Here is a 25,246-nt window from a genome sequence, read left to right as displayed (position 1 = left end):
TTCAGTCTCTGTTAAACATGGTATCACCTCCACCAGTAATGTGTCACAACACACAATACTAAGCCTATGATTCCAGCAGTGACTGGGTGCAAGGGCTGCTGAACCCAGGAAGACAATTTGCATAGAAAAGACACTTTGCATCGGCAGTACATGCTATGGGAGTGTTTATAGCCCTGTGAGTTTAACACTTCATGACCGAGAGCTGCACTTCAGGGAAACAGAACCCACAGCAACAATGACTTTCATTACCATCTTCACCTGGACACTCCTCATCTCCGCTCAAGGTAGGAATGTGTCTGAAATATTTGATGAACGTAGTTTACAACTATAGGTAAAAATGAAATGTTTTGTATAAAACAGGAACTCAATGAAAAACAATATGATATTTACTATTAATCATAATTTCATAAATATCATAATTTGAATTTAATTATGTTCTCTTTGTCATTTGCAGAATCCAGTGGACAGGTAACTGTGACTCAGACTCCAGCAGTGAAATCTGTTCTCCCTGGACAGACAGTCACTGTGAACTGTAAGGCCAGTGCAGCACTATACAATAACCAATTCCTAGCCTGGTACCAAAAGAAAGCTGGAGAAACTCATAATTCCTGATCTATGCAGCAACTATCCGTCCGACTGAGATCCCAGAACGTTTCAGTGGCAGTGGATCTGGGACTGACTTCACTCTGACCATCACAGGAGTCCAGGCTGAAGATGCAGCAGATTATTACTGTCTGGCTCATTCTACTAGTGGCCTGTACACACAGTGTTACACACCCGTACAAAAACCTCCCTCAGCAGGACTGCACAGCAACTGCACTGCTGCAGCTGGGACCTCCTGCAGGTGCTGAGGGTGAAGGCAAAGACACAGGACACATCCTGTAGAGGAGCTAAGTTGCAAAGAGACACAATGAGCTTCATGTGTATTATTAAAAGATTACTATTATATTTGACTTTATTAAAGTGAACAATGTTAATACAAACATAAATTTAATTTCAAGAATAAACAAAATAAAAACTTAAATACACCCAGTGCATAAGTATTCTCCCACAAAGTCTAAATCTGGTGGAAGTAACATGAAAAGAATTTCTGTACATCTTTGACTCTTTTTGAATACGTTTTTGCCAACTGTGCACATCATGATGGTGCAATTTCTTTATATGTTCTTCTTTACAAATATACTCAAGCTCTGATCAACAGCAATTTTATTTCTAGTGCTCTGTCTTGGTCACTCATTGACATTTTCTTTCTTATTCTTGAGTCACTCCACTGCTGATTTAGCCTTATGATTTGGGTCATTGTCCTGTTCAAAGTTGAATTTTCATCTCAGAAATGAGAACTTTAGCAGAGTAAAGCAGGTTTTACTCTGACATTTGCTACTTTGCTCCATTAATTGCCCCCTCACTCTTGACAAATGGAGTTTATTTAACGAAAGTTTGGGAGGGATGACAACAACCACACTCAATCATTCCCAGCCCTCGGAAATTAGCAATCACTCCCTTCATCCTTCCTCCACCAAATGCTATAAATACCAAATGCGATATCTCTCTTCCTAGTGTGCGACTTTTGCATCCCGACTCCACCCCAACTCCACCTCTGCAGCTACTCCTTGGATACCTTGCTTGGGGATCCTGGCCTCCTCGTCCTATGGCCAGGAGGTCGGCTCTCAGCCAAGCGGGTTAAGCCAAATTTTCGCTCCACAATAGTTAGTTACACTTTTATCTTGGGCGTTGTCATTCCAAGTGAAGTCTCCCAGTTCCTGCTGAGGAGAAGCAGAACTATAACCTGAAGCTGCTCCACCATGCTTGGCAGTAGGGCTGCTGCTGACTGAGTGATGGACTCTATTGGGGTTGTGCCAGGTGTAACACTTTGTATTTAGACCACAAAATTCCAGTTCAGTCTCATGAATGTTTTACAGTAACACTGTGCTGAATTTTATTTCAGTAATGGCTTCAGTATTTTATTAATGGTATTCTTGCTTCTGATGTTAAAGCTAGCACAGTTGACTGATATTGTTGACTCGAAGGCAGCCAGCATCTATATTACCCTACAACTCAGAACTGGGTGGTGGTTAGTGTGTTTATATAAACAAAAAATGGTGCAAAAATGTTGCAATACTCTCCAGTCACTGCTCATCATCAGTGAAATTAATAACAGTGTTACTGTTAAGAGGTGTCAGCCCTTCTGTTTACCAAGGGAATTTACTACTGTTCTATTTGTGGCTGTGTACATCCTGCCCAGCACCGACTCTAAAGAGGTGTTGCGAGTCCTTTACGGGGCCATCAGCGATCTGCAAACTGCTCACCCCATGGCTTTGTCATTGTTGCCGGCGACTTCAATGGTGCGGATCTTAAGACAGTTCTTCCTAAATTTTGTCAATGTGTTAATTTTACAACCAGAAGGGATAACATTATGGACTTAGTTTACACAAATATCAATGCATACAAGGCTGTTCCCCGCCCCCACCTTGGCTACTCTGACCACATCTCTGTTATGTTTATTCCAGCATACAGACTGCTGCTCAAACTTGCCAAACCAGTTCTGAAACAGATCAGAGTATGGTCAGAGGGAGCTATCTCAGCATTACAGGACTGATTTAAGCACACAGACTGGAATATGTTCAGGGAGGCTGCTACCTATGATCTTCTCATTAATTTAGAGTATGCAGCATCTGTGACTGGCTACATCAGTAAGTCTAAAGATGACGTCACTGTCTCTAAATCTATCATCACAAGGGCCAACCAGAAGCCATGGCTGACTGCAGAGGTCCACTCACTGCTAAGAACCCATGATGCTGCATTTAGATCAGGCGATAAGGCAGCCCTCAGGACTGCGAGGGCCAACCTGTCTCATGCCATCAAGGAGGCAAAACGAACCTATGCAAGGAAAATCCATGGCCACTTCCTGGACACTAGAGATATGCGGTGCATGTGGCAGGACATCCAGGCCATTACTGATTACAGGACTATTCCACGTGCCAGTGATGGTGATGCCTCCCTTCCAGATGTGCTGAATAACTTCTATGCATGGTTCGAAGCACTGAATGTTGTGCCTGCGAGGAAAACCACACTTCCTCCTGATGATCAGGTGCTTTGCCTGTCCACAGCTGATATGAAGAGGACATTAGCCAAAGTTAATCCACATAAGGCTGCTGGACCTGATAATATTCCTTGAGCATTAAACTAGGTATGTGCAGAACAGCAGAACAGCTAGCTGAAGTCCTCACAAATATTTTTAATATCTCCTTGTGCCAGGCTGCCATCTACATATGCCTAATATCCACCAATATTATACCAGTGCCGAATAAGTCAGCTGTGTTCTGCCTCAATGATTACTGGTCTGTGGTGCTCACAACAATTATCATGAAGTGCTTCGAAAGGCCACATAAAGTCCAGACTCCCTACCCCTCTGAACCCCCTTCAGTTTGCATACCACCCCAACCGTTCTACTGATGATACTGTATCTCTTGCCCTCCACCTGGCCCTGTCCCACCTGAACAAGAAAGACACTTATGTAAGAATGCTCTTCATTGACTTCAACTCAGCATTCAATACAACCATCCCCCAGAAGCTGATAGGAAAATTGAGGTTGCTTAATCTCAATGCCTCCCTCTGTAACTGGATTCTGGACTTTCTGACCAAGAGACCTCAGACAGTCCGGATCGGTAATAACATCTCCAGCTCCATCACAATGAGCACCGGAACCCCCCAGGACTGTGTGCTCATCCCACTGCTGTTCACACTGATGACTTAAGACGATTCTGTCAAGCACGGATCAACTGCATCATCAAGTTTGCATAAAGAGAGGAGGTGGTGCAACTAGTGGACTAGTGCACAAACAACATCCTGTCTCTTAATCTAGATACAACAAAAGAGATAATCATTGATTTCAGTAGGACCCACGCTGATCACTCCCCACTGCACATCAACAGCTCCCTTGTGGAGATAGGTAGAAGCACCAAGTTTCTTGGTGTACACATTACAGATGACTTCACCTGGTCCCTCAATAACACCTCCCTAGCCAAGAAAGCACAGCAGCATCTCTATTTCCTGCGGTGACTGAGGAGGGCAGACCTTCCCCCGCCCATTCTTACCACTCTCTACAGAAGCACCATTGAGAACACCTTGATCAATCCCAGATCCACTGCCGCTGAAACGCTCTGGGATCCCAGTTTGACGGGTAGTTGATGCAAAAATCAGGAGTTTAGGAGTTTCTCTAGCTTTCTGTTGGTACCAGGCTAGTACATGCTTAGAATTATATATGTTAACTGCAGGACTGATCTTACAGTTCACAGTGACACTCTGTCCTGGAGCAGTAGATTTAACTGGAATCTGAGTCACAGTAATCTGTCCTCCGGCTTCTGAAATTTGTAAATAAGACAGAGCATATGGTAAATAGTTACAATTGAAAAAACATATCAGGAAATACAGTATAATATTATGTCTTTTTGTTGTATGATTTCCTTCTTTGAACAAAACATCTTTTGACCTTTAAACATCAAAGAATTATCATCACTCATAGTAGTTTATTCTATTCAATTAAATAGCATGTTCATTAAATATTTAAAATCAAATGCATTCCTACCCTGAGTAGAAATGAAGAGTGCCCAGATAAAGACAGTGATTAAAGTCATTGCTGCTGTGGGTTCTGTTGCCATGAAGGACAGTTCTCAGTATGAAGTGTTAAACTCACAGGGTTATAAACACTCCCAGAGCACTGAAGCATGTACCGCCAATGCAAAGTGCCTTTTCTATGCAAATAATTCTGGTGTAGCTCTTCCTTCTGTTTGATAATCCAACAGAACAGTAACAGTAATCCTTTCACTGGGAGTCAGAAGCACAAGAATAACTAGAAGCAAACAGAAGATGTCTGGAGTCTGCCGTATTGAGAAAACCTGCTCCCATACTGGAAAAAGTCTTTATTTTGACAGACTCAAAATTCCAGCATTTATTCAGAATGTTTTTTTAGAAAATAAGTAATCTGTGTCTCTGCATATCAGACTTTGTGCCTTTAAACCCACCTTACTTATTTATCCTTTGTTTGAATGATTTTGTCTTTTAAGAGTTAAATATACATTTATAAGCATGTTGATGTTGATTTAGAACATAACCAGTGTGATGCAATCCAGCCTCCTGAGATCTCTCCTCATATGAAAAATAGCAGCACAGCTCCATCCTCCTTATCAATGACTCCCAATAAAGAAATGTGAGGAGCTTCAGTTCTGTGTTAAGTTAAGTGTGATTGGAAACAGTTTCTGTTGGTCAGCAGGCATAATGGTTATATCCTGTAACAGTGGTTTAGTTTTGGTAGCTACCCTCTCTACATCAGTGTTTATTGTACAGAAGTCTGTGTCTTTATTAAACCCTTTTCCAAAATCAAGCAGGAATCCTCCTGGAATTTGGGACTGTGGTCTTTCCAGGTGGTTATGTGTTGAAGCTCCTCTTGAAGTCATCAGTCCTTTTTAAAATGTTTTGGAAAATCACCTTAAGTACTTTAGTACTCCTGAAGTGAATTGATTGTACCTGTTGAGTTGGAGTTGTTGTAGGAAATTCTTCATCAGAGGAGCAGGACAAAGCCTTGTGCAGATTCAGTTTTATTGAGCTCAATAATGACATCAATGTGTGTTGGGTCTGCCCCGCAGGACAGACAAACCGCAAGGGTTTCCCAGCTCTTATATACAGTATGATCTCAGGAAGATGTTTTGTTTCACCGCTTAATGGGTATTTGTCTTACCCTTTGATACAGTATGTAGCATGAGTTGACCAGTTGGTCCTGTCCCAAGTCCTGTCCTTTGATGTGTAGCTGTGCTTTGATATGTAGCATGTGTTGACCAGTTTGTCCTGTCTCAGGTCCTGTCCTTTGATGTGTAGCTTTCAGGTCCTGTCCCTTGATATGTAACATGAGTTAACCTGCTAAGTCCTGTCCCAAGTCTTGTCCTTTGATGTGTAGCTGTAATTGTTGGAGCTGCTTAAGATATGTAAAGACAGTTGACATATTACACAATGTGCTTGAATTAATACTGTAGTGTTGAATACGGATAAATTATATATATTTTTTCCATCAATAATATATATATATATATGTGTTTTATGTTCTACTTCAGAGTTTAACAGGTATAATCAGATTGAAAACCAAACATCAGTGTATCTCTTCAGGAGCAGAGTCAGATCTAACTGAAAGACACAGTCCCACTGGGAAGTCAGTTTGGTTTTGAAAGTGTAAAATAATCCAGGCTCACTTTTGCTGGGGGAGTGCTGAGTGAGCTGGCATTTGTTATGGTAACTCACCTGTCATTCAGTGTCAGTTACGATTTATGATAGGAAACCTGTATCATCTGCAGGCATTTTACATCCACACCTGGTGGTGGTCCTCATTGTATTCCTCATCTTGAGTTCCTTAGTTTCCTAGTTCTCTAATACCCTGTGCTGTGTCTTGGATGTTTGACTCTTACTTTGCTCAGAGCACATCACACCTGGATTTCTCTTTGTGCTAACAACCTGTGTATTACTCATGCTTGAACTTTGCCTTCTTGTCTTAACTGTGATTCTGGATTGGCCATTTGCCCCTTAGTGTCTTCATTGTGTCTCTATGGCATCGGGCAACACTTGCTTCTGACCCCAGATCTGGACTGTCTGCCTGCACCAGTCTCTGCTGGTGTCCATAGGCTGTGCTGCACCACACGTGCCTGCATGCTCACCACAGCTTGGTCCTGTCTGTCTGTGCTGTCTACAGTCTCCTGTTCTTGTCTCTCTTTCACAAAGACCATGGTTTCATTTTCTGTTTTACAACAACTTCTTAATTCCACGCTAGGTATTGAAAATGACATTCTCAAAGAACAGTAAACAAAAGGATTCATTTGGTCCATCTTGCTCATGTGACATTTCAAATGAGTGAATCTCAAATTTTATTTAGAAGCTTTTTGAAGGAGAGACCAGACCTTGGACCTGAACCACCTGGGTGGTTTATTTTATTTTCTGAATGTGATCTTCCATCCTCAATGAGCTACAGAGTCTGAAGTATCCTTTGAGCTGCCCCTGTCAGGATTGAGATTGTTCAAACCTTCAAGTCTGTCTTGTTCCAGAATGAAGAGATTATGTTCCTTTAACCTGTCTCTATAGCAACCGACAGACTGATGGTTTATCCATAGAGACCAAGGACCATTGTTATTCTTTCAGCTCTTTCTAAGGATAAAATCACATTGAGGTGTAGCAAGTAAAACAGAGGACTGTTCTGCATCAGGTATTACTAGTGCATTGAAGATCTACTCTGGGTTTAAATTCCACTCTTTGTGCCAAATACAAAAGCTGTCTGTCAGTGTTTTACTCCAGACTGTCCTGATGACCCTGAAAAATCAGCATAAACACCCAGATGTCCTTCCTGCAGCTTTGAATCCCCAAGAGACAGGATTACAAGTTTTCCATGAGCAGTCAGAGCTGCATCCTTACCACTGCCATGATCGCAGAATCTTATCTCTGCTAGACTTTTACACTTCTAAAAATGGAGTAAAAGATGACAGTAAATGACAAAATATAGTTAATCCTTATGTTCCACCTTTAACAACCTGCTGGTTTCCTACTACATTAGTTATAGCAGTGGTTCTCAAAGTGTGGTCCACGGACCACCCGTCATCCGGGATCGTGCGCCAGGTGGTCCGCGGGCTGACCTAATCATCTTTCTCAAAACAAGCCTACGCTGTTTAAGTTTAAGTCTGAGGAAAGAATATTGTCGTGTTTGCTACTAAGGGGCTCCCCCTAGGAGCACTGTTAAGAACTGCAGGCTTTAAAAAGTGGGAGGAGGGACTTGTGTGTTGATTCTAGGTATCAGAGTTTCACCAGCCATTAAGGGGACTGTCTGTGTCAGTAATGGGGCAGTGAGCACCAGCCTAGTAATAGCCTTGGCTGGCCTGAGGGTCTGCCGAAAGGGCAAAGTTTCCATTCATTCTCCTTGGCTGTACCCTTCTGTTGCCTTTGTGTTTGAATGAAGCATGAGTTATAGGGGACCATCTCGCCTCTTCATTCTCCCCATCAACGCCTATCGCTTCAGTGTTTTAGTTTTATTCACCACGAATGAAATGATTTCACACATTGAAAACGAGTCAGTTTGGCAGTGATGTCCTTGGCGCCTTGCACCAGTGTATTGTTGCTAGTGATGCACGGGTCATCTGCCCAACCCGATCTAAAATCTTTTTTTTAAACGAGTGAACCTGTGCATCACTAGTTGTCATGACTGCATGGTTACGCAGTTTACATTTTGATATGTGAGTGCGGTTCGACTGTTGCTCTTATTGTTCATACCATTTTGTTCTTACTTTTGAATATTGTGGCCCCCTCGCCTGGCGTGTGTGGTGTGTGGAGAGGTGCAGGATGGGAGGAGAAGACAAAGGGGGACTGAGGGCTACTGGCCAGCGCGGGTTGACCATCTGGTGCGGTTGCACATTGAAGTGGGATGTTGGGCTGCCATGTAAATAGTTATCCTTGGTTTATACCCTTTTAGGTCTCCCATCCAGGTATTGCCAAGGCTCCCATCCAGGTACTGACCAGGTGTGAGCCTGGTCAGTACCTGGATGGGAGACCTCCTGGGAAAAACTAAGGTGGCTGCTGGAAGAGGTGTTAGTGGGGCCAGAAGGGGGCACTCACCCTGCGGTCCATGTGGATCCTAATCCCCCAGTATAGTGACGGGGACACTATACTGTAAAACAGGTGCCGTCCTTCGGATGAGACGTAAAACCGAGGTCCTGGCTCTCTGTGGTCATTAAAAATCCCAGGGCGTTTCTCGAAAAGAGTAGGGGTGTAACCCCAGCGTCCTGGCCAAATTTCCCATTGGCCCTTACCAATCATGGCCTCCTAATAATCCCCATCTATGAATTGGCTACATTACGTTGCTCTCCTCCCCACTGATAGCTGATATGTGGTGATGTTCTGGTGCACTATGGCTGACGTTGCATTATCCAGGTGGATGCAGCACATTAGTGGTGGTGGAGGGGAGTCCCCATTACCTGTAAAGTGCTTTGAGTGGAGTGTCCAGAAAAGCGCTATATAAGTGTAAGCAATTATTATTATTATTATACCTGTAACCACTTAACCACCCTATAGATCTGTACCCCAAATGTCCCGAGCGTGTTATAGCCCGATGACGCAGTATTTGTGTGCCCGTGTCTTTGCTGCTGTGCTGGGAATAAAGGGCACTTTCCACTCTAACAGCCTGAATTTCTCTTATAAGGTGGATGCAGGTGATCACATTACCTGTAAAGTGCTTTGAGTGGAGTGTGAAGAAAAGCACTATATAAGTATAAGCAACTATTAATTATAATTATAATGTCTTACATTGAGTTAAAAAGTTCTGCGTGTAATTTAAAGAAGCAGAAGGCTTATTATGGAGCACTGGCTCAAATCTGGGACTCTGAAACGCAAGTATAGCAACGATAGTGACAGCACAAGTGTGAGTAAGATGCAGAATAGGAGTGAAAATGTGAGTGAGGTAATTTGTGAACCGTACCAGCAGTGCTGGAATTCTAATTTCAAGAGTTTGATAAATGTGATGTGCAAGGAAGCGGTATAATACTCCTACGTCCAGTCCAGGGAGACATCTCGGTTTGCAACTTGTGATTGCCGGGTTCGTCGCGACTCACTGAGGATAAACTAAATAGCACTAAAAACGGACAGGTGAGTGATTTTAAAAACGTATCAATAATTCGGTTCCTGAAGAAGGCTCCACGGCCGAAACGTTGTGTTCTCTTTCTTCTTTTTTTCAGCATGGAATAAACCTATTACTTGTTTCTTTGCAAACCCCGCAGGACTGCGCGGCTCTTAGAGAAACACGGGCGCTTTTATGATCATATTTAGTGTTGAGATTATTAATGTCCTTTACTTAACACCTTCCACGATCTGGATATAAAATAGTTTAAATGTCAGGATCCTTGGGTTTCCAGGCGAGATAAAGGAAGATATAAACCTGTAGAAACGCTGTAGACGCTCCTCCGGTTCGGGAGCAGGTTTTTATACGAGCGCTGAATCAAGTTAAAGCACTGTGGTACACTTTCGGCGGCGGCACCAGACTGAGCGTTGGAAGTAAGTGATCTCTTCGTCTTTTCAGAGCTGTTTCTGTGTGTTTTTCTGAAATTATTTTTTGTCACAGAAATTGCAACTTTGAAGCCCATGTTAGGATTTTTTTTTTAAGTTCCTACTTTATAAAGTTGAAGAGTGTTGTATTGAGAAGAGCGATTTGAGCCCGGCTAAGCTGCTGCGGCGCTCCTCTACAGTGCGGGATACTTTACAGGCTTAATCTCGTGTAAATCCTGAGTGTCCATTTATTATGTTTGCTTTATAGTATAGAATACTTCTATTTTGAGTAGGCTTTAACGTGAAATGTGCATTAATCCGGCTGGTACAGAGTCGGTGTCAAAAGCGCACAGCGGAACGTTTCCACATCCCATGGTCTGAAACCCGATTGAGACTCTGTTGGGTTCAGACCCCGCCCGTCCAAGTGAGACCAGTGATACCTTAATGTAGCCGTTGACTCGGATCCATTTCAGGCGGAGAAGAGCTGACAACAGAGCCGCGTCTCCGCTCCGGCTGCACTTCGGGGGTTGACAGAACCCAAACTCAAATATCAGGAATATAAATTCGTATATACAGTATGCACTCGAGTTATTGCTGTTTAATTACAACATATAAACTTAAAGCATCTTTTTACATCTTTTTTTGAAGAACAGAAAAAAAATATAATTCAGCGTGTACAGATAAGCTAAGTGTTGAAGTAGATTAGTGTCGTTTCAATGTTCCTGAAGCGTTAATAATTATTTTACAATTCAGCGGCTACACGAAGATTTGACGGTTTAAAAATCGCTTAATGATCTCTGCTCTTGGGTTCATAATTGCTTTTGAATTTGCACTTTGTAAGATTTTGAATAAATAGGGACAACGGAAATGAAGACAAGAAAACGTACTTTTTGTAGTAACTGTACAGTCATCATATTGAGTTCCAAAAATGCTTAATCCAACAAGAAGTGTTTTATTAAACAATTAAAAAAGTGTTTTATTTGTACTTAATATTTCAAAGCAGGCATACGTTTTTGTTCTCCAGGGGAATACACTATCGAATTTCACAGTTATTTGTAGCGTCTTGCACTTATAAAGCCTCAGTACCCGCCAGTGCTGATGGGTCCTGCAGACGATGAAACGATCCTGTCGTTACGGGTCAGATTTATTCAGCGGGAGGCGAGAGGCGCCTAGTTGGGCTTTTAGTACAGGAGGCAGCAGAGATACAGCTTTAGTTTGTAGTCCTCAATAAGCAAGATATGTTTAAACCACATTTAGGGAAATAAACTTTCAGACATTACCAAAATGAGGTGTATTTAAGGAATTTTAAATACATGTATTTCCAACTGATGAACTTTAGTCCTGAATGTCCTGAAACAGTTATTCAGACCCTGTACAAACGTGTAAAACGTCCTTTTCCTTTTTCAGCTATCTGTCAATAGTGAAATAATGTCTATTTTGCGACAGTTCGGGTTCTTGTTCCCTGTGGGTCTGTGTGAGTCTCTCCCTGGCGGCTGTGAGTCTCTGTGATCTCATTCCAACCGGTTTCCGTCTGCAGGTAATGCTCTGCCGTCTCTGTCCCTCCTGCCGCCCTCGACTGTGGAGCTGAGCACCAAGAGAAGCGCCACACTGCTGTGTCTGGCCAACAAGGGCTTCCCGTCCGACTGGAGCCTGCAGTGGAAGATCGACGGCAGCTCCAAGAGCAGCAGCGTCACCAAGACCCCCGGGATCCTGGAGAGCGACGGCACCTACAGCTGGAGCAGCACCCTGACGCTGTCCGAGGCCGACTGGAAATCGCTGCACTCCGTGACCTGCGAGGCCAGCCAGGGGTCCCAGGCTACTGTCCAGAAGACCCTGAACAAATCTGACTGCCCAGAGTAGCCCACACAGAGGGCAGCACCTCATTGCTGATGGCTGTGTTGTGTTTTAGCTTTATCTCTGTGACTGTAACCTTATTGCGCCCCTCAGTACTCAGATGTATTTGTTAGCAACGTTTTAGACGCGCTTAGCTTCTCCATCTTCCACTGTCCAAGTGTGCGTGTTGTTTAGTCCTGTTGTACGTGCTGTTAGTGAGAGAAAAATTATAGTAATAAAGAACTTTTGAATCATGAAATTAGTCATCCTGATCTTTATTATAAAAACTCCTTTGCACCCCATAAATGCATATTGTTCTGATTTGATCGTGAATTATTTAGAGATGAGTGATCAAGACTGGCAGACGCTAATGGTGTGTAAAACAACCTGTGAGTGCATGTTAGGAATTATAAAGAACACCCTCACAGTGAGCTCACTGTAGGCTCACAGCTGGCTCTCTGAGAGTCAGGTCCCTGTTGCTGCACTTGGTGTTCCAGATTCCATACGAACATAGAAATACCTACAAACAAGAGGCTATTTGGCAAGAACCCAGGCTATCAGCTACAAGCTCATGGCTGGGTAGCTTATTCCATACTCCTGTCACCATTTTCTATAAAGAAGTGTGGAATCCTGCCAGAAAAAGATCATTCTCTGCTACCCATCACACTGCTTAGCTTAAATAAGAAAAAATAACCAAAATATAAAGGAGTAATTGTAAAATAAAATTAGATGGTTGGAATTCTTTAATGTTTTACAGAAGTGATAACTGATAAAAACAATTATTACTGCAAACCTCAGACAGCTCTGTTCAAGGTGCTATGCTGCCTCTGGTCTTCAGTTTGAACTGCTGCCAGTAAGAATGTGTTGTATTGTGGAAAACGCTCACACAGTTATTGTCACGATTATAGTCCCCCCTCCTTAAGGGTGCTCCAGCCCTTTCACTAAAGACTTTATTCTGTGCACCTGTTTCCCATTCCCAGCCCACCTTAAAGGCCAGGCGCTGACGCTCATCCGGGCTCTGCATCTGATTTCCATATCATGCGAGTCCGGGACCTGGAAGCGCCTGGTCCCGTTAAGGTTTTAACCCCTGTTCCTGTTCCTTGTCTGCCGGTTCCGGTCCGGCCTTCGTGTTTTTAATTCCCTTGTTCTGATGGATCTCCTGGTTTTGGACTTACGCTTGTGTTTTGGATATTCCCTAAGGACTACTCTTTTGGATTGTTCGCCTCGGCCACACCTTCCCCGTGCACCAGCGCACCTTGGACACGCCCCCCTGTCTTCAGCCCCGTTTTCCCGCATGACGTTTCCCCAGTGTTTCCCCACTTCGTCGGATTGTGTCGTCCGCATAGGGTTCGGAAAGAACTGTTCGTTACAGTTATACTAAAAAACTGATAAATCCGCCTCTAAGCAAGAAGATTAGGGTTCTCAGTCTCACTTCCTGGAGGACCTGGTATCTCCTGGTTTGTGTTTCATCTCAGAACTCCACAGGTGCTCTAATTATGTAAATAAAAACAAAACTGTAATACTTCTCCCCAACATCAGAGGTGTTTTGTAGATAACTGTCCCTTAAGTCACATGAATGTTCTGTGTTATCAGCAGTAGGAAACTGTTACACTCTTTCCTGTAGGAGCACAAAATTACACACCTGAAACACCACAGCAACTGATAGAGCTTGTAATCAACCAGTCAATCAACCTGTTGCCGTGAAAACACTATCAAGCTGAAGATCAATTTCACCTATGTGTAATGAAATCCTTCACTAACATTGTTCCAGCAGGTTATAAAAAACAGCCTCGAGATTAACTTCCAGCTCACTCTTACTGCTTTGTTTATCAGTTTCTGCTGCTTGGCTTCCCTGGCTTTCATTGATTATATTCTTCACAATGTCTTTGGATCTTTTTGTGCTTCACTTGTGTTTTCCAGTATTTTGAATCGCTCTTGCTTGCATTCTCTCCTGCACTATGAACTTGCTCGCTTTGCCTGACTATGCTTCCAGATTTCCCTTTGTGCCTCAAGCCTTGTGTCTCAGGCTTCATATCCTGTTAAGACTCCAGCTATGGACTTCACTGTCTGCTGTTTGTTAATTTTCCTGCCTGCACTCAACAGCCTGCTAGTGTGTATGCCTGCATGTTGATTCACCCCCTGCCTGAGACCACTGTGCTCTGTCAGGAGAGTGCAGCAGTGTTACACAAACAGTAAGAAGAATTCCATGTGTAACTCGGAATATAATTGGCTGAATTGACTGTCCAGGTTGGAACAAAAAACAGAAGACTTCAGGTCTTCTAGGAATAGAGGTGGAGATGCCTGATGCAGATCCTTCTTTGGTAGATTTACTGATATTTTTTTTTGTGCAGAGACTGGAGACTCAGGGGGTTAAATTATTTTGTGGGTCTAATGGAGCAACACCTTTCTGCACACTCTGAACCCTCTGCTCCAGCTTGAGTCTCCCAGTAATGACCGTCTTGTCGTCATCTGAGATCTTAATGAGCTGCATGATCATGGGTGTGAAGACCACAGTGGTCACTATCTGTTCTGTTTTGGGGAACGGGGGTGCACTTCACTGGAACAGGGCTTTCCTGGTGCATGAGGTTGGCAATCAAGCACTAGGGATCAGTTACATGTAATACGTTGAGTTAAATATCCCTCTAGTTTTACCCTCAAGTGTTCTGTACATTTAAGGGTGTTCCCTGATAGTTTGTTTTTTCACGTTGTCTTTACTATTGTTTCAAATTGTAAATGATCTTGCAGGCAATACTCACAATATCGGAAAAGGCAAATAAACAATCTCACCTGATTATCACATCAGTCAGATCCACAAGTTCCAAATCAAAACGTAGTTCTTCCAAAAGGGCAGCACAGTAGCACAGCGGTTAGCATTGCTGTCTTGCAGAGCTTGGGTCCTGGATTCAGTTCCTGGTGGGTTATCTCTATTGAGGTATGTATGTTCTTCCCATGTTTGTGTGGGTTTCCTCCAGGTGCCCCAGTTTCCTCCCATAGTCAGAAGACATACTGGTAGGTTAATTGGCTTCTGGGAAAACTGGGCTTGGTGTGAATGTGTGTTTCTGTCTGTTCTGCAATAGATGTCCTTGTGTTTGTTGCTTGCTGGGATGGGTTCTGTGTCCTCTGCAACCCTATATTGAGTAAAAATGTTTAGAAAATGGAGGGATGGATAATCTGCCACCACCCGATTTTCCAAGGAAGGCACAGTTTTCTAGTCCCTGAGAAAAACTCCTGCTTACACTTGATCTTGATCAGACTGAGATTTTTTATAGGCTATTGGACTGTCTGACAGGAGTATTTATCCTAGTTTGGGCTGTGAAATTTAACAGTGTTAAGTTACTAAGATCACTTTTTCACGTCATCTGCAATATGTTTTTTTTAAAATAAAATAGATGAGGAATAAAGTGAGTCAATTGAGGACAAGTTCTGTTTTCAATGACAACTGAGAGACGTTTATATTGGGGGGGTGAACGAGCAATCTGAATGAAAGGTTTTGTTCAAGGGTCCAACAGCAGCATCCTCCTGAGGTCTAAACCTATTGCCTTTGTCTTTGCGGTCCTTTAATAGTTATTCTTTTATATTGTATATGTTGTGTTTTTGAACATTTATGTATTCATGCTTGGTATTGTTTAAATATTTTAGTAATGCCAAACACTTTGAGGTGTTTCCTTCTTTTGTGACATAATAATAGGATTGGCAGTTATCACTAACAATAATAGCAGATAATGAATTGATATTTGTTGGGAACTACAGTATCAAGCCCTTTTATTTTGTCTGGGTAAGACCTAGAACACAGATCATCAGTACCTTCAGTCTTATCAATTTTCTCAAAGATGACAGGACAGAGTAGAAACTGAGCTGCAGAGTATATACAGTGAGCTGAAGAGTTAGCAGTAAGACCCTGGATTATCAAGCTTCTAACCATCAAGTGGATTCAGTGTTTCTTTCAGTCTTTATCACAGTTTGACTTTGTTGAGTTACACTGCAATAGACTAATTAGTGCACATGAATATTAATAATTGTCTAGAGTCTTTAAAAGGGACCTGTAAGCTGATCTGGGTGCCAGAGAAAGAGAGACAGACTCTCAGAGCAGGTAGAAGAGAGTTAAACCCAGCCCTTGTGTCATGATGTAGACAGCAGTGTTAGAGGGAGAGGAGCCCCTGGAGACTCTTCTCCATCTGGGCTGTCCTGCCCTGGCCCAGCTGGAGGGCTCATCCTGTCTATGCAAATCCTCTCAGCGGCAGCTTCAGTTTCTTGCCACATCTTGTAATTTCGTAGCCAAAAATACCCCGGGGACAGTCTGAGCTGAGTACAGCCTGGCTGATTTGCCTAGCGTGGGGGAAATAGGGCTAGTTTAGGGAGGTATCATACTGTGGTGGTGTCAGAGATCTGCACCTGTTCAAGGACAGGAAAGCAAGAGAGCAGATCATGGGTAACTCCCAGTAACACTTTATATAAAAAGTCACTGAGGGCTTATAAATATTAACACATATTTCAGTAACTCTGTGCTTTAAGCATCTCCTATGAGGTGTGACCAATTTTACTGATGTACAGTAAAGTTGTGAGTTGTAAATGCATCGTGAAGACCTGTTTAATGCTGTTAAATACATTTCTTAGTTATAAGTGATTACATTTAAATGTATTTACTAATAGTCGATAAACTGTATTGTAGCAACAATAATAGTACAGTAGCAATAATATCTGTCTATAAATGGAAACTGGATAATGAAATTGGACAATTTGTCATGCTCAGTCATTAGTAATGTGTGTGTGTGTATATATATGTATGGTGAAATTTTTGAGTGGGTCACACAGTGGTCAGCATTGCTGCCTCACAGGACTGGGACCCTGGGTTCAATTCTGGACCTGTGGTGGTATCTGTGTGAAGTTTGAATGTTCTCCTCAGGTTTGCATAGGTTTTCTCCAGATGCTTCATTTTAGCCCCACAGTCCAAAGACATACTGGTAATTCAAGTAGGCAGCTGTGTCAGCATGTGTAGGCTGCAAAGGAATAAGTAAAGGTTTAAACCTTTACTTATTCCATTACTGTACTGGTAGATGACTTAGCTTCTGGGAAAACTGGCCCTGGTGTGTGTTTGCTGGTGTCCCACCTAGCATGTATTCTACCCTGTGCCTGTTGACGGTGTTGGGATAAGCTCTTCCACAGCCCTGAATTGGGTAAAGCAAATGACAGGAAGTAAAAACACACAAAGGCATTTCCTGTTCATCACTCAATTGATACAGAATACTATTTAGAACACCTGAACATCCGACTGTGTTATTGCATACAGACTAGAGAACCTGAATCTTCAAAGGGAAATAGTCTTGGTTTGTGTGAAATCACTGAAGAGACATGGACATGTGAGTGTGTGTGAGTGAGAAGAGTTACTGTAGCAGAAGAGTGTGAGTGAGCAGAGTTACTGGAGGAGAAGAGTGTGAGTGAGCAGAGTTACTGGAGGAGAGTAGTGTGAATGAGCAGAGTTACTGTGGGAGAAGAGTATGTGTGAGCAGAGTTACTGGAGGAGAAGAGTGTGTGTGAGCAGAGTTACTGTGGGAGAAGAGTGTGTGTGAGCAGAGTTACTGTGGGAGAAGAGTATGTGTGAGCAGAGTTACTGTAGGAATGACTGTGAGTGAGAAGACTTACTGGAGGAGAAGCAGCAGCACTCAGTTGAGATTGTGTGGAACAGCTAGAGGCACTGATGGCATCAATCAGTCTCGTATTCTGATATAACTGAAAACAAGCTACTCCGGGCACTGTATCAAAATGGCTGCTGAAGAAAGGAAGAACAGACACAGCAAAAAGCACAGCTGCACAGGCTGGCAAGATGAATTCAGTGAGCAACCAGCACACTCTCCCCTCTTTGCAATCCAGGTCAGAGGAGAGACACTCGAAAAAAGTAAAAGAGTTTACAGGCAGAGGTGGAAGACACTGTGTAGAGCACTGCCCTCTGCTGGATGATGATGATAACAGTGCTACATATCTGAAAATGATTTATAACCAATAATTAAACACTCTATTATTCTGCTGGTGATGTAAGTACAGATCTGTAACTTAGATATTTACTACCAGCAACACACGAGGATAAATACATTCTATAACACAAACACAACACACTTCTTGGGATTTAGGTGACTGCCTAGGGCCCTGAGCCTGTCAGGGTGCCCCCTCAATTTGCAACATGACATTTTCTTTAATCAGTATGTTCAAATGTTATGAATGCATTCAAAAATTGTTTTCATGCAAACACCACTTTCCTCATTGCACAGCACACAGTAAAAACTGCACCAGTCACAAGGAATCTCAGCCTTTCACATAGTCTGAGTTTCTTTTGACACTGAGCTGCACAAAGCAGTGCTAACAACGCAGGGACTTGACAGATTGTGAATGTGAAGTATACCAGTTGGCTAAAATGGTGTCTTTCGAATAAAAATTAGCTGCCAACTGTAAGGGGTGATCTCTAAACTTTCTCTCCACTCTCTCTCAGCTCTCAGATCAGCTGGATCACTGATTGGTCTGTCAGTCAAGCTTTTAACCTCAGAGTCAGTTTAGGTTTTAATTCAAACTGACCCAGAGAAGGTTAAGAATAGAAGGTACTTAGTTGCTTACCTGGATACAATTCAATCCTGCTTCATTAAACCAAAATGAAGAATGAAAAAACCTTTATCAACATATTTACACAAGCTGACTGGTTAATAGACTAAGCTTATTCTGTGACACACAGCAACCAGCTTTCATTGGAATTCTTTCTGGTATTTGAACAATCTTGTCATGGTAATGTCTTAGTTGAAGGAAGAAATAGGAGAGTTAACATAGGTTTATCACCATGATTCTGATGATCAAACACTGTGATCTTTAATTACAACTAACATGTAATGAAACATTACAATTTACCTTTTACTTGTCTTACAAACTATGTATATGTTGTAAGGTTTGAAATAAAAAAATGAACATCAATCACACAGTGGGTCGACTACTATTGTATGAAGATGTAATTTATGATTTTGCCTTCAGAAAACCTAGGTGCTTTGATTTATAGAACACTTTTTCATAAAACTTTCTCACCTGCTCAGCCTTACTGATCTCACCTCCCTCCCCTCACAATGCACTTGTTTTTATTTTTTTCTGCTTAATTTCATATTTACTGTATTTCTAAAATTAATTTCTTCGAAGTTTCAGTGCAGTAATTTATTATTTGCTATAAATTTGAAGTAACAGAGATCCTGTTTATTATTGTTATAATTTTCCTTTCCAAGCTAAATTATGATATATTGGTAAAATGTTTGCTTCTTGTTTTTGTCTGTAAGGTATTCATTACTTATCTCAAGATTGTCTATATAATGTGATGTTAATATTTGAAAAATGTCCTATATATGTAGTACTAATAAAAACCTAAGATTAATAATGTATTCTTTGCATTAAAAAAGGCATTAACACATGAGTCATCCTTTGCCTTAAAATTAGAAATCTTCATAATGCAGACATAAAGACTCAGGTATGTGTGAAAGCTTCTCAAACAGTGCCCTCTAGTGCAGATTTGCAGATCAGTGTCGGTCTGTACTGCAATGTACTGAAAGGTCAGACTGATTCATCACATTACCTTCAACTGCTGTGCAGCTGACATTATGACTGTGAGAGATACAATTAAATCTGATCCATGTGAAGTGTAGCCAAGTCATTCCATCTGGAAAAATTGGTATTGTCTTGTTCCAGGATTCGTCTGAATGCAGCTAATTTACTTGAGGTTGAACAAACTGATCTTTACCATTTATTAAGATGATGGAGACTCCTGTGGAAACTATATTCCCCAGCAGTGTAGCGGCGAGGCTTAATAATAAGGCAGAATTAAGTGTTTCTGAGCTTTCCCAAATTAGGCCTCATTTCTCTGTTCATCTCTGTGGTGCAGCCACAGAGAAACCATTCATGCAAGGTGATTTAAGGTCCAAGGACAGCTCCCAAAGGGGGATGCACTTAGCTAAGCCTGGCTATCATGATCAATGGTCACCCATTGGCGCCTATCTGTCTAGGGAGTGCGAGTTGGACATCTGGATTGCATTCCTAAGGGTCAGGACTAAGTGACTCATATCTCACCTTGATCAACCAATCAGGGACCGGTAGGGCCGAGTAACCCACGTGGGACTCTGATGCCCATGGAACTTTCAGCCAATCAATGAGCTGAAGTTCCTCCAGGTAAAAACAGGCAACACAGAGAGCCTGAGAGATTCAACAAGATTCAGATTCAGATTCAGATTCAACAATTCTAAAGGGAATTCAAAGGAGAATTCCAGGGCAGGACGGCCCAGGAGCAGAAGGCTCCCAAGGGCAGGACATTCTCGCAGCGCACCTCCTGACCATCCTGAGACTCAGCCCGGACAACCACGGAACGGCCAGTGTGTCCGAGTGCCAGAACTTTCCTTTGTTCTAAGAGTCTAGAGTGGAGGTTGCCAGAGAGTAACCAGCAGCAGGCCTCCTGAACAGGTCGGAACTGTGGAAAGCTGAATCACTATTCAGAACTAGCTCTTCATCAGGAACGAACCAGTCCTCTTCCTGACTTGCTGGGACCCACAGTCATCTTTTCTCCTGTGCACAAACTTTGCTAGTTAAAGCCAACAGTGAGCATCAGCAGCGCACCGTCGCAAGCCGCACAGCACAGCCTGGCACGGAGCCAGAGAGCGCGGATTGGACAGCAACAGCCTGCAACTGTTTCTTTGTGCCCGCAGGAGATCTGAATCCCCAGAGATTGGATGAGTATTCAACTTCAATGCATTACAGCTCGAGAATTCAATTGTTATCCAAACCAGTTGATATCAATTTAATTCCTAAGAGTTATGTACTTGTTTGAGTATCTAATGTAGAAGTTGTAACCAAGTTCACTTTACGAAACGGTCTTAATGAATGATATACTGAACGTATGTCCTCTTGATATGTATAACTCTTTGTAACTGATTGAATATATATCTTTTGTATTCTGATAACCCTCTCGATAAGATCTGTTAGGTTTATATGCATATTCTATGTATTAATAAATGTATCCTCGTGTATTAGTACCTGTGTGTGCGCGTTGTTTGAGTTATGTCGCATGGTTGGATTCTAAAGCCATCAAAAGAATCAACTTTGTGATTTACTGCTACAATTAATAATTGTCTCAGTAAATGCCCAAACCCTACAGAACTGGTGCCTACAGAGAGCCACTATGATTACATATTTGGCGTCCCTGAACCGGTTTTCTCTACATTATTTGGCGTCCCTGGGTGGGCATAATCTACATTATTTGGCGTCCCTGGGTGGGCGTGGCAAGACTGAAATGAGTCAACCAAGCGGAATAATTCAATATAAAACGCCGCGGGTTTCATACACGACAATACAGTGTGCTGAAAGCCGAAAGAAAAAGTTCCCCTTGCTCTTTAAGCAGTGCTTGATTGTTTTGTGATCTTTTGCGATCTACCAGGTTGATTGCATACTTGATCTTGTGGTTTTCTGTGGTAAAACTGTGATTTCGTACTTAAAAGTAATACTCTTTAAGTTTAACGATGGTTGCTAAAAGGTCTGAATTCGAGTCGCTATTAAGCACTCTCTCTAGCAGCGACAGGTCTGACCACGATCTCTTCCATATCTCCGTCAGCGGAGAAGCTAGAAGGATAAATCTCCATTCTCTGAGAGAGCTAGCGAAGGACATAGAGAGATTTGACCCCGCAGTGTCAGAGAATAATATCGAGAGTTATATTCAAGACCTCAGGTATTACCTGCAGTACCTGCCAAACGCCACAGAACAGGAGAAAGTGTTTCTGGTTAGAAAAACTACCAGCAGAGCTGTACATGAGTGGATGGCTAGGCAGATGAAAGAAGTCTGTAATGACTTTGAGCAGCTTTGTCAAGCACTTATCGAAGAATACAGTGCGTTTATTGACCCGACTGCTGCGATAGCCGCCGCTCTTAACATTAAGCACGAGAGAGCAGAGTCCCTTCGCGAATATTACGAGAGACTTAGACGAACTTATTTTGCAGGGCAAAATGATGAGGGTTGCGAAGAGAACACACATTTCAAGGGTTTATTCATTGCGAATCTTCACCCATCAGTCAGAAAGATGATCTTAATGCATACAGATGCACAGACCATGAAAATGACTGATATTAAGAGATTCGTGCAGAAAGCCTGGGAGTATGATGTCCAAAGTCGCTCTGAGCAAAAAGCTGTTAAAGCGACTGTGTTCGCCGTCAGAGCCAGCAGGGTTAATTCCCCCCTGCTCGAAGGAGCACAGGCTCCTGAGCTGGCTAAGCCCCGTTCCAAAGCACTCACACAGGACCGCACCCAGTGTCCTAAGTGCCATGAGAACACCGGGGGAGGGAAAGGGCTAGAAAAGGCTGAACAAAAGGATTCAGTAGCCGCCCGCCTGGCCAGGCTTGAACAAGCTTTATTAGGACAGGGACAACCGTTCCCCAAGGCTGCCGGAAGCGTGAATGAGCTGATACTCTCCACTGGAGGAGGCGGAGACCCGCCCCCTCTCCCTCCCTCAGTCTATCTGATTGAGCGGAAGAGTTCCTGCCTGGATGAGGTCAGCCACTCCCAAGCGAGTGCTGACTCCACCCCTGAAGTCACAGAGCAGGCAGTAAAACGCAGAGGAAAAGCAAGAAGCTTTTACTTCAAGGCTGCCATGGGAGATGTCTTACCCAGTGAGACACTGATTGACACTGAGGTTGAAAGGTGTTTGATGTCACACGGCAAGCTCAAACGGGTAGAAAAAGGAAAGGGCATGCGACTCAGAGAGGAACCTTTGGTGAATCACCAGAAAGGCAAGGTGTGGAAACAGGTCAAGGCTCCTAAGCCTTCTGTACAGAAGGAAAGGGGGGCCAAGAGGCAGACTGTGCTCACACAGTGCCCACCGAACACAGAAGCCTATGCGGAGATTCCTTCTGTTCCCTCTGGACAAGAAATAAAAATATTTCCTTGTTCCCCAGATATACAGGGAAGTCCTGTCCCGGCTGAGGTCCCAACAGCCTCCATGCCACAGGAGCGGTGCTCCAAGCAGCCGCCTGATCCACCAGGTAAAGCACACACCTTTTACGTCCCTAAAGAGGAGCAGATCTCCCCACCTGGCGATGAAAAGGAGCTTTCCCTGTGCACCCTGGCACCCAAGAGGGGTCAGGACCACCACCCTGCAGTGGTGGAAGGGATCCAGATGGCAGGAGAGCAGGTTGGTGATGAAGCCCTCACCCTTAGCCCTGAGAGGTCCTCTATTAGTGAGGATCTGCTTGAGCAGCTGTCACAGGGCCACCGCCAGGTGCCCCTAGTGCAACATTCACAGGTTAGACAGGAGGTCCAGCTGGACGCTGAGACTACTGCGCTGTGGACACACCTGATCCCAGATGCCGATTCCCTCTGCTGTGACCCAGGGAACCTGCAGTCAGGTAACATTATTTCTCACAACTACCAGGTAGTGAGTGAGACTGACCTGATTGTTCCTGCCTCAACGGCAGGGTTGCCTACACACCCAGTCCCCCAGAAGGGACAGGGAATGAAAGCCGAGCCGGTTTTCTTACAGCCACCAGCTCAGTTTGTCAGTCTGAGTCTGACCAACAGTGGTTCAGCCAGACTGGAGCTGGATGGTAAAGTCACCCGCCTGCCAGTGCAGGACATCGCAAAGAGAGGTGTCAGAATCCCCGCCTGCACTGACATGGGCCTGGTGAGTGATAGTAAGTTCAAAGACAGTGAACTAGCTATCCCACTGCTGGGGCAGCTCCCTGAACCCTTAGCGAGGGAAGGGGGGAGCGAGCAGGTGTCCTACACCCACGCCCAGCGAACGATTGTAAACATGCTGATAGAGGGATTCCTCAATCGGGAAGTGTGCAGGGTGGACCTGAACAGTGAGAATAGGGTAACAATCCCAGATCACTCAGACACTCCAGATGACCACTCAGCCGAGGGTCAGGCATGCTCCACCGCTGCACCGCCCCCTGCAGGGTTCCTAGAGCACAGGCATGAACAAATCGAAAAAGCAGATGCCCTGGGAAAGGAGGAGCAGCATCAGCCGCTGCGTCAGATCTCCCCAGATTTCCAGGAGGTTGGTGCCCAAGATGACATATGGCATACTGAGGAAGACACCATGTACATGCTGCGCCAGCTTAGAAAGGCAACAGTCACTCAGAAGGAGATGACTGGGATCAGCCACCCGAAAAGACTTTTGGGAGGACTGATTGCTGCCACCACTGTTGTGCATTTGCTATTTCTGGTAGGTTTGTGTGCTACTGGCACTCTCACCCTGACTGCCCCAAGAAGGCAGGGGTCAGAGATGCCAGAGGGTAGTGACAGACTGTATCGACAGCAGCAAAAGTTGGAAAGCTTAGGGAATACCCTACAGGCAATTTCCTATGCAACAGGGTTAAATCTTATTCCCCAACCAGTGGACATGATTGTTGGTGTTATACAGTGGGTTTATGCTTGTGTGCAACAGGCCAGAATGTTGACACAAGACCTGTTAAGGGAGTTTAGTGCCACTGTAGCCAGTCTAACCACGGCACAATTCCCAACCCACTTGATTCCACTCTTCTCAGTAGAGGAGTGCGTGACATTAACCCCATCGCTCATAGCTCACCCAGAAGGCAATCCAAGATTGAATTCGGTTCCAAATCTTGAGATGGGTATGGCTACCAAAGCTATCCATTGGCTGTGTCTAAACGATTCACCAATGAAGGGTGTAAAGCTATTAACGAGCAGAGGGAGGTTAATGAACCCCATGAAGAGCAGGTGGGAAGTAAATGGCTGGTCAGCACACCACATTTAACTGACACTATGACTTGTGACGGGCATGATACAGCTACCACAATGCAGCTACCTAATCAAACAGTTTTCCTGTAAGTTCCCGAGGAGGCCATAGTACAGCATGGTAACTTAACACTGTACGGTCTGGAACCAGACAATATAAGACCAAACTTGAGGTCATGGATGCCTTCTGGTGCCACACTAAGGAATTGGATAGAAATCCAAGACACAGTAAGCCCTGAACAGGTACAGGTAGTTAGTTTGCTTTAATGGAACAAACCTCCAAATCACCCTAGCAGATACCCAACACAGGTGTTGTGGTTTATCGGGGGGCTGGGAACAGGAACTGTTGTTATTGTAACACTACTGCCGGGAAGCTTGATCATGACTGACAGTGTACTCTGAATGCTGTACTCTCACATCAAGATGTACTCTGGGTAGCACGAATGAGTCAAAGGTAGCATGTCAAAAGAAAGGAAGTGACTTCTCCCCAAATATCTACCACAGAGGTATCAGATATTGACAGTGAACTTCCTGATGTGTAATTCCTAGACTTAGATAATGTCTCCTACCATGTTTATACATACTCCAGATGTTATTCAT

At 43.6% G+C, this 25,246-nt stretch overlaps 1 long non-coding RNA gene and 1 pseudogene across 2 annotated transcripts in view; one reads left to right on the top strand and one right to left on the bottom strand.

Annotated features, from left to right (window-relative positions):
• The first annotated feature begins 212 nt into the window (after positions 1–212).
• The window catches only part of LOC148646851 (Ig kappa chain V-III region MOPC 63-like), a 230,652-nt pseudogene continuing 205,618 nt past the window's right edge, over positions 213–25,246 (top strand). Inside the window, exons 1-2 of the transcript XR_015927636.1 lie at positions 213–284; positions 455–750. The product of XR_015927636.1 is annotated as an Ig kappa chain V-III region MOPC 63-like (transcript). The remainder of the gene's footprint in view (positions 285–454; positions 751–25,246) is intronic.
• Positions 3,860–4,937, bottom strand: LOC148646866 (uncharacterized). The gene is made up of 2 exons (XR_015927667.1): positions 4,586–4,937; positions 3,860–4,361 (listed from the first exon to the last, which is right to left on the bottom strand). It is a non-coding gene; the product is annotated as an uncharacterized LOC148646866 (long non-coding RNA).

Source organism: Lepisosteus platostomus, chromosome 16 (genome assembly GCF_059453375.1).
Source record: "Lepisosteus platostomus isolate fLepPlt1 chromosome 16, fLepPlt1.hap1, whole genome shotgun sequence".
Taxonomy (NCBI): domain Eukaryota; kingdom Metazoa; phylum Chordata; class Actinopteri; order Semionotiformes; family Lepisosteidae; genus Lepisosteus; species Lepisosteus platostomus.
Note: the sequence above shows the minus strand (reverse complement) of the source record. Positions and strands in the feature narration are given on the sequence as shown.